The sequence below is a fragment of the Eptesicus fuscus genome, chromosome 9, assembly GCF_027574615.1.
Source record: "Eptesicus fuscus isolate TK198812 chromosome 9, DD_ASM_mEF_20220401, whole genome shotgun sequence".
In the NCBI taxonomy this organism is placed as follows: Eukaryota; Metazoa; Chordata; class Mammalia; order Chiroptera; family Vespertilionidae; genus Eptesicus; species Eptesicus fuscus.
Window position 1 is genome coordinate 24539024 of NC_072481.1, and position 4919 is coordinate 24543942.

General features: G+C 51.6%; 1 long non-coding RNA gene across 1 annotated transcript; it reads left to right on the forward strand.

The window, feature by feature from the left end:
• Window positions 1-366: 366 nt before the first annotated feature.
• On the forward strand, window positions 367-4234 carry LOC114234975 (uncharacterized). The gene is made up of 3 exons (XR_008556938.1): window positions 367-607; window positions 2406-2496; window positions 4076-4234. It is a non-coding gene; the product is annotated as an uncharacterized LOC114234975 (long non-coding RNA).
• The last annotated feature ends 685 nt before the right edge of the window (window positions 4235-4919 follow it).

Consider the following 4919-nt stretch of genomic DNA (forward strand, 5'->3'; position numbering starts at 1 on the left):
TCATAGTGGGATGGGAAGGATGAAGCTGTTGTTCTTCTTGTTATTATTTTATTTAAAAAACTGCACGGATCCAGGAAAGGAAGATTGCCTTGACAGGAATTCACATCACGAAGACCTCAAATTAGTGTGAGGGCCTAGGACGGAGGTGAAATCTGTGACACTCAGAGAAGAAGGCAGTGGTCCCTGGAGCCAAGCTGGGTTCACCCCAAACAGGCAGATCCTCTCCATCTCAGCAGCTCAGTGACTGGTGGGTGAAGAATATGAGCTTGTGCGGAGTGGAGCAGAATCTAGGTATTGAGCACCTACTGTGTGCCAGGTACTTCAATACATTGCCTTAATCTTCTCACCCTTGTGCACTAGATATGATGGTCTCCATTTTGCAGATGAGCAGCTGACTCTCCGGGAAGTTAAGTGACTTGCCCAAGACCAGTGGAGCTGGGATCCAGGCCTGGATCTATTCACGCCTGTCTGTCAGATCACGCTGCCTCCTAAGACACAGGACAGGGTCTCTCATGGCTTCTGAGGACATGATTGTGGCTGTGAGGGCACAGAGGGGCCTCCCATCTGGCCAAACAACAGCCACAAAATGTGCCTATACGTGGACCAGGTCAGTCTGTAAAGGTCTATGGGGCTCTTGCCTTCTACCCTGTTCTGACCACTATGTGCCAAGGATCCAGAAGAAGACATAAGGGGTGCAGGCCTATAACAGGAGGAGGTGGCAGAACAGAGAAAAGGTCAGACAGCAGAACCAGGACCCAGAAGGATCTCAATGGGCTTGCGTGACAAGGTGGCATGATGAAATGTCACAGGGATAAAGGCTGGGGCCCATCTCAACTACAGGAAAGACTGTAGAGAGGAGCAGCAGCTCATAAGAAAGAGATTTAGAAGTCATGGGCCATTAGGCTCATTATGAGTCAGCGGGCTACATTAATAGAGGTATGAGGTTTGGGATAAGGGAGGTGACCACCATCCTGACCTGGCCTGCTCTCTGCCCTGGGGCAGTCACTGTTGTTCATATTGTTCATATGCCTTGACAGGAATTCACATCATGAAGACCTCAAATTAGTGTGAGGGCCTAGTACGGTGGTGAAATCTGTGACACTCAGAGAAGAAGGCAGTGGTCCCTGCAGCCAACCTGGGTTCACCCCAAACAGGCAGATCCTCTCCATCTCAGCAGCTCAGTGACTGGTGGATGAAGAATAAGGTCAGGTGTGCTTTCATGGTTTTTTTTTTTTTTTTTTTTTTTAGTTCTTCCTCTTTTTTTGGGGGGGTGGGGTGGGGGGAGTAGTTCTTAGACTCTAAGACTTAGAGGAACAGAGCCCTTCTAGAGTTTGACCCTTGAGCCCCACCCAGAGCGGCCCTCTGAAATGACACCTTTGAAGCAGAGAATGAAGTTGCAGATTTTCTGAACTTTTGTTTGAGCAGCAAGTCCTGGGCCTGATCTTTGTGTCACACTGCCCGCATTTGGGGGAGAGAAAGTGCAGGTCCCTGAATGCCCTGGAACTGGGAGAGGTCCTGGTCCTCTTGGCCACTGGCCAGGTGGAGCCGCCCCTTTCCAGTTGTCTCCTTCCTGTCTCGGAGCCTTTATCCTCGTGGTCAGTGGTTTGCCAGGGCCTGGCAGGGCCGCCTCTCCCATGCTGGAGGCGGGCAGGAACAGAGCGCCTTGCGGTTGCTCGCCGCGGGGCTGGATCCCCGCTTGAGCTGGGGTGTCACCTGCCAAGCGGAATTCGGCACAGGAAGCGCCTGGCTCCGAGGCGCACTGTTTAATGTGGAGGTTCTGTTCCACTCTGAAATGCACTTCTCCTGGCAGCTGCAGTGAAGGGAAGCTGTTGAGCTTCCCTCTCATGCCAGAATCACAGCCACTTTTTCCTGAGAAAGAAACGGGGCTGCAGACAGTTTTACTCATTAAAGACTTCTTTTCCTCTTAAATCTGTTTTTGTTAAAAAAAAATTTTTTTTTTTTTTTGCATGAACGGAAAAGTAAAACGGATGATATTGAAATAAACAAGGCATTTGTGATAGGAAGGTTAAAGCAGATTGTTGGGGGTGGGGACGGGGGGTTGGCTACACCCCACGTTTCTGCACACAGGCTGCTCCTAGCCTGGTGAGGGTGGGAGTGAGATTTCAGGACTCTGCTCACCTCCCAGCCCTCAGGAGCTGTCTTCTCCAAGTGTCTTGGGGGGGTTTCACTTGGGAAGGGAACTGTCCCTTATCAAGAGCCTACTAAGTGCTGGGCGTGGAATATGGGTGAGCTCATTCTTTTAGATAAAGAAAGTTGAGGCTCAAATGGATTTGGGCAACCAGTCAGGGATATTATAGAGCTGGGAATTGAACCTCCATCTCTCTGACCTCAGATGTCACCCTCTTTTCGCCATACTTTGTTACCCTAAGCAGTTGTGTTTGCAGCTGGGGATGTACAAGGAGGAGGAGAATGCGAAGAAAGAAGATGGAGGCGTGGACATCCTGCCTGACGAGATACAACAAGATGCTGACCACTGTGAGTGAACTAAGCCCCAGGGGCTGGGTCTTGATACACATGGGTGGGTGATTTGGGGGAGGGTGTGTGGTGTGGATGGGTTTGGTTGGGTAATCAGGATGGGCTTCCTGGAGGTGGCAGGTCCTGGCCTTGCAGCAGTGTGAGCACAAGCAGGAAAGGTGAGAGCCGCCTTGGGTGTGAGGAGGTAAGTCAGGGTGGGGTAGTGATGGCCGTAATGAGAACATAAGTGTTGAAGTGCAAGGAGCGGATCAAGTTGGAGAGTGTGTTGCAAAGGCAGAGCCCTGAGCTGGGAGGCAGGTGTCTGGGTCTTGTCCTGGCTCTGCCACTGGCTTGCTGTGTGATCGTGGGCAAGCCTCTTTCCCTCTCGGGGCCTTGGATTGTCTGCCCATAAAATGATGGAGCGGAACCAGAGGATCCCCAACGGGAGGGTCCCATGAAGAGAGAAGGTGACAGCAGAATCTAAAAAGCCTTCTTAGCATTAGAATCATGAAATGTTAGTGCGAAAAGGAATCATCGGCTGAACCATCTTCCTTTATGTCTTAAAGGGTGAGTATTTGTTTTCCAGGGGAAGGGAAGGGAGGTGGGGGAGGAAGAAAGGGCATTTCCGGCAGAGGGCATGGCGTGAGCAAAGGCACGAATGGAGGCAGGATGTTTCCTTGGTGGTGCTGAATAAATGACACCGGGGGTGGAGGAGGAGCCCCGGCGATCAAACAGGTGAGGGAGATGGGGCCAGACCTTGGAGGACCACGAGGCTTCGGTTCCATCCTCTGGGCCAGGGAGGCCATTGAAGGGGTGGGGCACACGCAGAGGGGCAGTGTTGAAAGATCGCTTTGGCAGTTTCCTGGATGATGGATTAGACAGGGGCTGGCGGTGGGTCCAGGCAAGGGACGAGAGCAGAAAGACCGGTGAGGAAGCTCTGGTGAGAGGGTGACCGTCTGAGCAGGGAGCAGAGGGGGTAGGTTGAGGACAGCATCTGCTCCAGAGGAACAGATAGGGCTTGGCGATGGATTGGATGTGGGGATGGTCAGGGGGAGGGAGAGCCAGGACTCCCAAGTTCCTGGCTTGGTGATATTCACTGAGACAGGGGGAGGGATAGGCTTTTTTTTGGGAAAAGATGATGAGCTCAGTAACGGATTAGGTGAGTTTGAGGTATCAGTAGAATATGCACGTAATGGCTTTTTAAAAAAAATATATTTTATTGATTTTTTTACAGAGAGGAAGGGGGAGGGATAGAGAGTTAGAAACATCGATGAGAGAGAAACATCGATCAGCTGCCTCCTGCACACCCCCCAAGGGGGATGTGCCCGCAACCAACGTACATGCCCTCGACCGGAATCGAACCCGGGACCCTTGAGTCCGCAGGCTGACACTGTATCCACTGAGCCAAATCGGTCAGGGCATGTAATGGCTTTTTCTTGCTTGCGTTCATTCCTTCATTGAGTCATTGTTCACTGAGCACTTACGATGTGCCAGGCGTACGTGGCTGGGTACCCCTTCCTGGAGCTGTCCACAGGAAGTTTTCCTAAGCTGAACCTCGATCTGCGGAATTTCTACCCACTGGCTTTCTTCTGCCCTTCAGGACCTCTCAGGAGGGTACCGTCCTTCAGAAACCAATGAGCGTGGCTCCCCACTTCACCTCCGGCTCAGGGAACATGGAGCTGTGGAGAGACTGCGGACCTGAGACAATCGTAAAGAGATGGATTTCAGCTCGAGTGCCTCCCTGTACGGCCTCGTTTGTTAAGTGGGTTTAATAAAACCTCTCTTACAGGCAGGGGTGTGCTGGAGTTGGTTTCTACTGGCTTTTTTGGTTTTCATATTCAATATTATGTTAATTTCAGGTGTACAGTGCAGTGGTTAGACATTTCCATAACTCATGAAGCGATTGCGCTGTTACTAGCAAGTCTAGTACCCACCACACGTAGTTATGACAGCATTATCGGCTGTATCCCCCATGCTGCTCTCCTACTGGCTTAGAGAACTGATTGAGGGCGTCTCTTCCCAACTCTGTGTTCAGTGACATCCCATTGGTAGCCTGCAGCGGACCATGGTGGGAACATTGACACCACAGGAATTGGCAGACGCTGTAAATCAGAGCTTGCCTTTCCCTCCAGATTGCTGGCTGGTACATATTGACCAGCACCCCCCTGCTTACACAGTGACGGTTAGGTGGATGGGTGTTGAGCACCTGGTCCCCGGCACCTACGTAGGCACACGCAGTGGGTACGTCACAGTGTGACCACCTTCTGCTTTGACATTTCCTGTGTGTGGAAATAACGATTGTTTCATTTGTTCAGAGTAACAACTCCCCTTTAACAAGGGACTGTCCCCTCTCTTATCTCAGACCACGAGGTTCCAGTGAAAGCTGCCGTGTCCCCTCGGGGCCTCCACAGAGGGGTGGAGGGAAAGGCACTCGGATTTCGGAG